The 10000-nt window shown below is 43.3% G+C and overlaps 1 protein-coding gene across 5 annotated transcripts in view; it reads right to left on the bottom strand.

The window, feature by feature from the left end:
* LOC143027629 (dual 3',5'-cyclic-AMP and -GMP phosphodiesterase 11A-like) overlaps nt 1-10000 on the bottom strand; it is a 184854-nt gene that overhangs the window by 36944 nt on the left and 137910 nt on the right. The window lies entirely within an intron of this gene.

Genomic DNA, 10000 nt, shown 5'->3' with positions numbered 1-10000 from the left:
TAAACTAGTCCCGTCTCGACGAGGGTCAACCTTTGCCCTTCGTACCCGACGAGTAAGCTGTTAGTTGAGGAAGAGCCTACCTGGACCGCCTTTGCGCTCACAGGACGGGACCGAAGTCGACCGCGACACGAAGGAACGTGGAGTGATGGAATACTTCGAAAACAAATTCAATTGCCACGCACACACATTTACGAGGAAGTGGGCGACATTGAGGTTCAAAAAAAGAAAAAAAAAAAAAACGTTTTCGGAATTCAGTGGTACGACTCCTTTATTCAAGATGTTGTCTGTATCGACAGATGACGTCACGTCAACGCGCCAGAGAAATATTGTCACTGGTATCGTATTGGGAAACTTCCCTTCAAAGAGAGACCTTCAGAGAGCAAAGGGGAGTCTGGTTTTGAGTGTGTATGTAAAGCTGTGTTTGTCCCAGTGTGTGTGTGTGTGTGTGTGTGTGTGTGTGTGTGTGTGTGTGTGTGTGTGTGTGTGTGTGTGTGTGTGTGTGTGTGTGTGTGTGTGTGTGTGTGTGTGTGTGTGTGTGTGTGTGTGTGTGTGTGTGTGTGTGAGAGAGAGATTAACCTTGGTCTTTGGATCACGTATTGGACTCGTGATCGACAGCTATTTCCCTCCCGAAAGAGAGCTCAGAGCTCGTATGACCGATCTATGGGTAATGCACACACACCCAACTCCCCGCCCACGAGAGTTGGAGTAACGACTCGAAGCGCAGCGATACTGAAATAATTTCAGCCCTGGGCAGGATTTGAACCAGGTACCGCCAGCACCGCCGTACTGACAGTCTGGGACTCTACCAACCGCGCCACCGAGTGTGTGTGTGTGTGTGTGTGTGTGTGTGTGTGTGTGTGTGTGTGTGTGTGTGTGTGTGTGTGTGTGTGTGTGTGTGTGTGTGTGTGTGTGTGTGTGTGTGTGTGTGTGTGTGTGTGTGTGTGTGTGTGCGTGTGTGTATGTGGTGTGTGCGTGTGTGTATGTGGTGTGTGCGTGTGTATGTGGTGTGTATGTGCACTTATGTGTGTATGATAGGAGATCATTCTGCACATAATATGTTTAGACTTAATAAGAAAAAAGAAAAAGAAATGTTTATCGAAAGGAATTTTAATTTTTCTCTGTATTGTATTAGATGACGTCGAGTGTGATCTTTTTCTTTTCATTTAAGACACAGTTGTGAAAAAGAATTTGTTCTCATTTGTTGGTGAAATTTTGTCTTGACAATTTAATTATTTAAAGTTTTTGATTGCAGGGATAAAGTTTCCTAATTTCCATTTTCTTGGTACCTCCCCAGTCTTGATATATTTCTTCAGTGATTTATAATCGGATAATTCTTTAATTAGTTTAATATCCTTAGAAATTTCTGGAGTGCCAATTGTCATACTTTTATGCTTTGGCTCTGCGTTTTTCCGTAAATCTTCGTATGTTATTTTTGGTCATATTCATGAAATTAAGTAAATTTCCACTAAAAAGATCACTGGTTGTAACAAAACTGTTCTCACTAAAGTAAGGCTGTTCCCATTTTAAAGTAATGATTTCACAACCTCATATACATATTTTAATGCAAAATACTGCTAACGCTGAAATATAACGCTAGACAGTGTCGCAACATTCCGGTATGTGTGTGTGTGCGTGTGCGTTTATGTATATGTGCGCGTGTTTGTGTGTATGTGCTCGTGTGTGTTTGTGTGGTGTGTGTGTGTGTGTGTGTGTGTGTGTGTGTGTGTGTGTGTGTGTGTGTGTGTGTGTGTGTGTGTGTGTGCGTGTGTGTGTGTGTGTGTGTGTGTTTGTCTGCATGTGTGTGTGTACGTATGTCTGTGTATTTGTATGTGCATGTATGTGTGCATTTGTGTGTGTTTTTTCATGGTGATATGATGCATCTATCGTACTAACCATAATCTACTTCTCATTTTCATCTATTTCCACTGTCTAGCTTGATGCAAATATAGAAAAATCTAAGGCATCTCTCTTTCCTGCTGGTATACAGCCCCTCTAATGCCAAGACTCCTGCTGTGCTTCCTCGTGGTCACATACAGTAGATAGATATTCTGCTGCTTTAGGTATTCTGAGGCTCTAGGTATTCTGCAATTCTAGGCTAATCAGTAGGTGAGCTTGGAATAGCAAGGGTACTTATGGGAACGGTGCACAAGCCTATTGTTGTGCGAACACGTCATAACACCAGTCAACCCCTTCATTATGTTGTCGATCACACAACTATATTAAAGATATTTGTAAGGCGATCGTTCACCTCGAACATGTCCCTATGTCGTGTATCGGGAGATAATGTTTCGATGGAGAGATCATCATCATATCTTGTCGCACCAGAACCGTGTCCATATAAGGGCAGTTTCATTTGTTTCCCTAAGGTCTTGGTCGGAGCAATGGGGACTCAATGGACATTCCCGAAGGACGTGGACCATCGTCTGTACTTCGCCACAGGGACATTGAGGGCTATTGGTGTATCTCCACTTGTGTTGATTTCCTCTCGTTTTACCCACCTTGGCTCTTCCTCTGTTTAAGGTAACCCAGTCCTTCCTGATGGGAGAGATTCGGTGCAAATAGAACTCCCTTGCCAAATAAGGAGTTCCAGACAAAATAGAAGATGTTATCGACATATCGGAGTTGAAATGATTGACGGTTGCGTTTGTCTTCATAAATTACAGGTCTTCCAGGATTCTCCTCTTCACTGGATTCCAGATATGAGGTGTAATGATGGCGAGACCGGTGGAGTGGTCAACCCACTTCTTGGCTTAATTTCCTTGTTGTTCAGATTTCTTCTTTTATATTCCCCATTTATTTACCTCATTTCATTCAGTCACCAAATATTCAAAACCCTACGACGAAAAGGGGATTAAGCAATGACAGCAGACATTTGATTGATCTTGGATCCTCTATGTCGCCTTCTGTATGCATGACGGTGCAAGTCTGATAGTTACGGTACATTTCCCAAGCTAACTGCCTACAAGAATGGACAGCCTTACTCAAGATACAAGAACAGCACTGCTTCCTCTAGGTGAGTCCTAGAAAAGGGAACCTAAATCTTGTCCACTTCAACCTACTTAGGTAGAACACTGCCCCTTACAAGGTATTGCTAGTCCAGTATCAAAAACCTAAGTTATATATATATATATATATATATATGTATATATATATATATATATATATATATATATATATATATACAGTGTGTGTGTGTGTGTGTGTGTGTGTGTGTGTGTGTGTGTGTGTGTGTGTGTGTGTGTGTGTGTGTGTGTGCGTGTGTGTGTGTGTATGTGTGCACATTACTCATCCTCAGAAGATCGATTCCTGAAATATACGAAGACCTTTCCAAATATCGCCGTGTAGCAGAAAGACGGAAAAAGAAGTACAAGGACTATAGACACACTGTCCTAAAACAATGTAACATTCCACCTGACCATCAGGAGACAACAGCAGTCAACCGGGTGGAAGGGCGGTCAACACGCCGCCAAACTTTCAACAATTTTGACACTGCTCGCACGCACGCGCACACACACGAACGCCAAAAGCGTCCTTAGAGACAACACGAGTGGCGAGGGCACAGCCCTTTCGTGTCTGGTGACAGGATTCCCCAGTGCCCATGGAAAGCTCTGTGCATCTGAAGTTGATGTCCGGAGACTTGTAGAAATTCATGAGCAACGCATCTCACAGCATAACATCAATATTCACCCGAGGAAAGTGTCGAGGACATTGTCATCTTCTCTACGGACCACGATCAGTATATATAGCTTTGTGTGTGTGTGTGTGTGTGTGTGTGTGTGTGTGTGTGTGTGTGTGTGTGTGTGTGTGTGTGTGTGTGTGTGTGTGTGTGTGTGTGTGTGTGTGTGTGTGTGTGTGTGTGTGTGTGTGTGTGTGTGTGTGTGTGTGTGTGTGTGTGTGTGTGTAATTCACCATGTTCTTGGATCACGTGTTGGACTCGTGATCGACAGCTATTTCCCTCCCGGAAGAGCTCTCGGAGCACATATATGACTGATATGTGGGTAATGCTGTGACCTTTACACGCACTCACACACCCAACTCCCCGCCCATGAGAGTTGGAGTAACGACTCTAAACGCAGCGATACTGAAATCATTTCAGCCCTGGGCAGGATTCTAATTCGGACCGCCGTAGTGACAGTTTGGGACTCTACCAACCGCGCCACTGAGTCGTGCGTGTGTGTGTGTGTGAGTGTGTGTGTGTGTGTGTGTGTGTGTGTGTGTGTGTGTGTGTGTGTGTGTGTGTGTGTGTGTGTGTGTGTGTGTGAGAGAGAGAGAGAGAGAGAGAGAGAGAGAGAGAGAGAGAGAGAGAGAGAGAGAGAGAGAGAGAGAGAGAGAGAGAGAGAGAGAGAGAGAGAGGTAGAGAGAGAGAAAATATAACGCTTTAATCATAGACACTAGCTAAAAAACGGCAAGACAAAGAGAGGAAAAAAAAGAGAAAAACCTGAATATGAGAGGAAGGGGACATACTGACCATGGTCATCTGGACAAAGAGAAAAGTTGTATGAATGTGGAAGAGCAAAAACAGACGGAGGGAAAGAAAGAGGTCAACGGGAAGTGGAAGCCATTGGACAGAAAGAGTTGAAGAGAGACAGATGGGTAATATGCAATCTTCCAATAGGAATTGAATAGGAAAAATCAGGATGAACTTTGATATGAGGAAGAGAGCGAGGAAGAATGTGAGGACGAGGATGAGGGGGGAGAGGAAGAGGAAGAATACGAGGAAGAAGAGGAGAAGGAAGAGGTGAATGAAGAAGAGGGAGAGGAAGCTGGGGAGAAAATGGGATAGGAGTGGTGATGATAATGTTTTTGATGGTAATTACATTATGATGGTAAGATGATAATGGTGGCGGTAGTGATGATGATCAAGGGTGATGGTGCTTGTGATGATGATGGTGATGGTGGTTGTGATGATGGTGGTGATGATGGGACTTGATACTTCCTATACAACACGATAAATAATTTCAAACAATGGTACCGTTTCTTTAATGTGTATGTGGACTGTCTCCCGTAAATCTATGGATTGTTGATAAACATTTCAGAAAAACATTTCCGAACTTGTTTCTAATTGATATATTTTCATATGTATATGATTTTAGTCCTTTTATTATCGTGGGGTATTGGCTGCTTGTTATTGTAGCAAAGTAGCATGCAGTTGATACTTTAGGGTCTATATGGGGCGCCCCTACGGACCAGAGCCACACATCATTTTGTCTATGATAGAGGAAAACTCTGTTCATAGAGAAATGATGACACTTTTATACTACGACTGTCCCTCCGTTATGCTGTCCCCCAACCCCTTGTTGCTGTCCTGTACCATTTCTCTGAGTATTTTTTTTTTCTGTGATGGGGGAATTCCCTGTGGTTGGGGAAAAGAATACTGCCACCAAGTATTCCCACTTGGATCGTAAGAGGCGAGAAGAAAGGGACGGGGATTGGGACTAGGCATCCTTCTCCTTGTAGCCCCACAGGGGACATTCCTAAACAAAAAAGAGAAGGCATAAGAGGGTCTGGAAGTTCTCGGACCAGCACCCTAAGGTTTGGGTCTTTTAATGTGCGTGGATGTGGTACAGATGAGAGTAAAAGGGAAGAGATAGGTAATATGTTTGTGAGAAGAAAGATGGATGTGTTGGCTTTGAGTGAAACTAAGTTGAAAGGGAAGGGTGAGTGTAAGTTTGGGAGTGTAAGTGGGAGGTTATCAGGAGTGAAGAGAGGGCGAGGGAGGGAAAGGGTGGCTATTCCAGTAAGTGAAGAGATAGGTAAAGGGGTAGTGGAGTGGAAGGAGGTTCCCTTAAGGATAATGTGGATGAAGGTGAAACTGGGGAAGGAGATGTGGGTCTTTGTAAGTGCATATGGGCCTGGCAGTGAGAAGAGTGTAGAAGAAAGGGAGGCCTTTTGTATAGATTTAAATGAATGCATAGAGGATTTAGGAAGAAATGTCAATGTAATAGTACTGGGAGACCTTAATGCTAGGGTAGGAAATGATCCAATCGATGGAGTGGTTGGGAAATGTGGAGTTCCAGGAAAGAATCGTAGTGGAGAGTTGATGGTGGAAATGTGTCTAGAAAGAGAGTTGATGATAGCAAATACAGTGTTTCGGAAGGAAGTCTAGCATAAGTACACATGGGAGAGGGTGGTGGAGGGAAGGGTGGTAGATAGAGCGCTAATGGATTATGTAGTGGTAAATAGGATTATGATAGGAAGAGTTAAGGATGTACATGTGCTAAGGGGAGAGGGTGGGGGAATATCAGATCATTTTTTGGTGGAAGGTAAGTTGAGAGTGGAGGATAGATGGAGAAAGAGGAAAGGGACAAAAGGTAGGGAGGTTCTTAGAGTGAACTCTTTGAATGAAAAGGAAAAGGAGAAGGAGTACGAAAAGAAGCTGAAGGAGGAGTGGGAAGGAGTAAAGGATAGAGTAGAGCTGGCTGTGGAGGAGGAATGGGGATGGTTCAAGGAGGGAGTCATAAAATATGCAAGGATGGTGTGTGGAACAAGAAGGACAGGGGGAAATAGAAGAAAGGGTAGTGAATGGTGGGATGAGGAAACAAAGAAGGTTGTAGAAGAGAAGAAGCGAGCTTTCACAGATTGGTTACAAAATAGGACGAGGGAGTCATATGAGAGGTACAAAGAAAAGAAAAGAGAAGTAAAGCAAAAGGTAATGGAGGCAAAGAGGAGAGCAGATGTGAAATGGGGTAAGAGTATGACAGAAAATATTGAAAGTAATAAAAAGATGTTTTGGAAAGAAATTAAGAGAGGAAGAGGAGGCGAATCAAGTAGAGAAGAAAAGGTAAAAGGTGCAGATGGAGAGATGATAATGGAGGAGAAGTCAGTAAGGGGAAGATGGGCAGAATATTTTAGGGAGTTGCTAAATGTGAAGGAGGATAGGGAAGGAAAGATAGCTGCAGTGGGAAATGCGAAGAAAATGAGAGTGATGAGTGAGGAGAATGGAGGAGAAATAAGGAAGGATGAGGTGAAGGCAGTTGTTAAGATGATGAAAGCAGGTAAGGCACCTGGTCTGGATGGATGCCATGCAGAATGTCTGAAAAAGGGAGGTACAGTGATGGTGGACTGGCTGGTGAGGTTATTTAATGTTTGCTGGAGAGAGGGTAGAGTGCCGGAGGACTGGAGGAGTGCCTGTATAGTTCCTCTTTACAAAGGAAAAGAGAACAAGTGTGAATGTAGTAGTTTCAGAGGGATTAGCTTGTTAAGTGTAGCTGGGAAGGCTTATGGGAGGATCTTGATTGAGAGGATTAGGGGAGGAACAGAAGGAGTAATTGGCGAGGAACAGTGTGGATTTACGACAGGTAGAGGTTGTGTAGCTCAGATCTTTGTGTTAAGACAGGTATGTGAGAAAGCTATAGGAAAAGGAAAGTTTTTTTGGGGGCTTTTATGGAACTGGAAAAGGCTTATATGGTAGACAGAATGGCACTGTGGGAAGTTATGCAGATATACGAGATAGGAGGAAAGCTTCTGGGAGCTGTCAAGAGTTTTTATGAGAGTAGTAGAGCATGTGTCAGGATTAGAAATGGAGAGAGTGAGTGGTTCGAGGTAAAGGTGGGACTTCGTCAAGGATACGTTATGTCACCCTGGCTGTTCAACTTATACATGGATGGGGTGGTGCGAGAGGTAAATGCAAGGGTAGTGGGCAAGGGATTGGAGATGGTTAAAGAAAATGGAGAAAAGTGGGAGGTGAGCCAGCTGTTGTTTGTGGACGACACTGCGCTTGTTGCAGGATCGGAGGAGGGATTGAGGAAGTTGGTGGCAGAGTTTGGGAGAGTATGTGATAGAAGAAAGCTAAAGATAAATGTGGGTAAAAGTAAGGTGATGAGATGTACAAGGGGTGAAAGTGGCAGTAGACTGGAAGTGAGCATTAAGGGAGAGCGACTGGAGGAAGTGGATAGTTTTAGATACTTGGGTGCAAATGTGGCAGGAAAAGGTGGAGTGAAGGTGGAGGTAGAATGTAGATTGAGAGAAGCGAGTAAATGCCTTGGTGGATTAAAGAGTGTAATGAAGAATAGACATTTGGGAATGGATGCTAAGAGGAGACTATATGAAGGAGTGATTGTGCCAACATCACTGTATGGGGCAGAAACATGGAAAATAAGAGAAGAAGAGAGAAGGAGTTTGAATGTGTTTGAGATGAGGTGTCTGAGAAGTATGATGGGGGTTACTAGGCTAGATAGAGTGAGAAATGAGGAGGTGAGGAGGAGAACAGGGGTGGAAAAGGAGCTGGGAGATAGGGTTGATGAAAGAATATTGGGATGGTTTGGACACATGGAAAGTGAGTGAAGAGAGACTAGTAAAAGTGGTATGGAAGGCAGATGTGGAGGGAGTGAACATGAGGGGACGTCCTAGGATGAGATGGATGGATGGGGTAAAGGGGGCTTTGGGAAAGAGGGGAATGTCTGTTGAGGAGGGACGGGAGAGGACAGAAGACAGGGGTGAGTGGAGAATGGTTGTATATGGATGATGTTGTGATTGCATGAGGTGGAATGGGCGGGGGGATGGGGGGTGAGGTAGTATGTGTGAGCAAAATTTGACGCAGCCCGAAGGGATTTCTCCCCGTCCTCTACTTTTATGCAGTGGGGGGACAGAGAGGGGGGTCGCCGATTTAATGAAGCGGCCTTGCTGTGAATGTACCGTGTCTTGCGACACTGCCTCTGACCCAGGGCAGTGGACAAGGTGCAGGGATGACCCGTCATCCAGGAGGTGCTCAGATAAGATTTAGATTTCCATATACTCTTTCTTATAACGATACCCCTTATTGCAAAAGTAAAATCAAAGCATATCGTTTGTTGCTGAGGTCGAATTCCGTAGCCATATATTTTCGTAATAGTTTCCACTTTCATCTTTACTTCAACAATTTCTTTCCTTTTTCCGGCATTTTGATCTTTTCCTTTATTCAAACTAAGCCCCACTTTCTCCTTTAAGATTCTTCAAAACGTAGGTTTGTTCTTTAAATAATTCATAGTATTTTAATTTCTTTTACTCGTTTCATTTTCTAATGGAGAAGAGAATCTCACCACTTCTTGGGACTGTTGCACATTTCTTATAGCTCACTTGTAATCATAGTGATTACACATTCTCAACAGCATTTTAATGGTTATCATCTCCGACCCCCCTCCCAAAATCAGCTTATCGTATTCATTTAATAATACATTTTAAATATGCCAATACCCACTATAAGTCTTTTAACAGCAAACATTCTAAACAGATTAAGTTCTAGTCATAATCTTATGTATAGACTCCAGGATGGCACCAATGTTTTGAAGGAGGTAGATCATAATGGTTTACTAATAGGGTGGTCGATGAATGGAATAAACTTAGTAACCATGTGGTAAGCGCTGAAACTATCAGTTGTTTTAAAAAACGATTAGACAACTTCATGGATGGGGACGACAGGTGGTGATGGATACGGAGCTGCCTAGTGTAGGCCTTATGGTCTCTTGTAGTCTCCTTTATTCTTATGTTCTTATGTTATTTCAAGTATTTTTTCCCTTTTGGAGGGTTCATGAGTTGTATGTTTATTCTAGCTGCCGTCAGGTGATTTTAATCAACCAAAGGAAATCACCTTCACAATAGAGGGGCTTATTAGGAAATGCTTTAATGTCTGACATAAGCAAAAACATATCACGGATGAGGTATTAGCCATGATAGAATTAAAAGTGTAGTTTGGCATAGAAAGGGTTTGTCAGTGTGGGCTGCAATCCCTTTGATAGCGATGAACTGCCACTGGGATGGAAAATATAGCTTGACGGTAGTCAGAACAGAGGGGGGAAATGGCACAACATAGGAAATAATCTAATCAAGTCAGACTACCAAAGAAGTGCCATGGAGATGAATGAATTAGTCTAACAGACAAAACAGAAGGAAAAGTGGCACCTGAAATGTTCATAAGACTTCTGTCACGTGAATGAAATAAGCCGTCAGCAGCCGGAACTACTGCACAAGTCAGTATGATATACAAAGAGAGTGAAATCATGATAACTAAAATGTTTTCGTTGTA

Source organism: Oratosquilla oratoria, chromosome 8, assembly GCF_046742065.1.
Source record: "Oratosquilla oratoria isolate Oo_2021 chromosome 8, ASM4674206v1, whole genome shotgun sequence".
Lineage (NCBI taxonomy): Eukaryota > Metazoa > Arthropoda > Malacostraca > Stomatopoda > Squillidae > Oratosquilla > Oratosquilla oratoria.
Note: the sequence above shows the minus strand (reverse complement) of the source record. Positions and strands in the feature narration are given on the sequence as shown.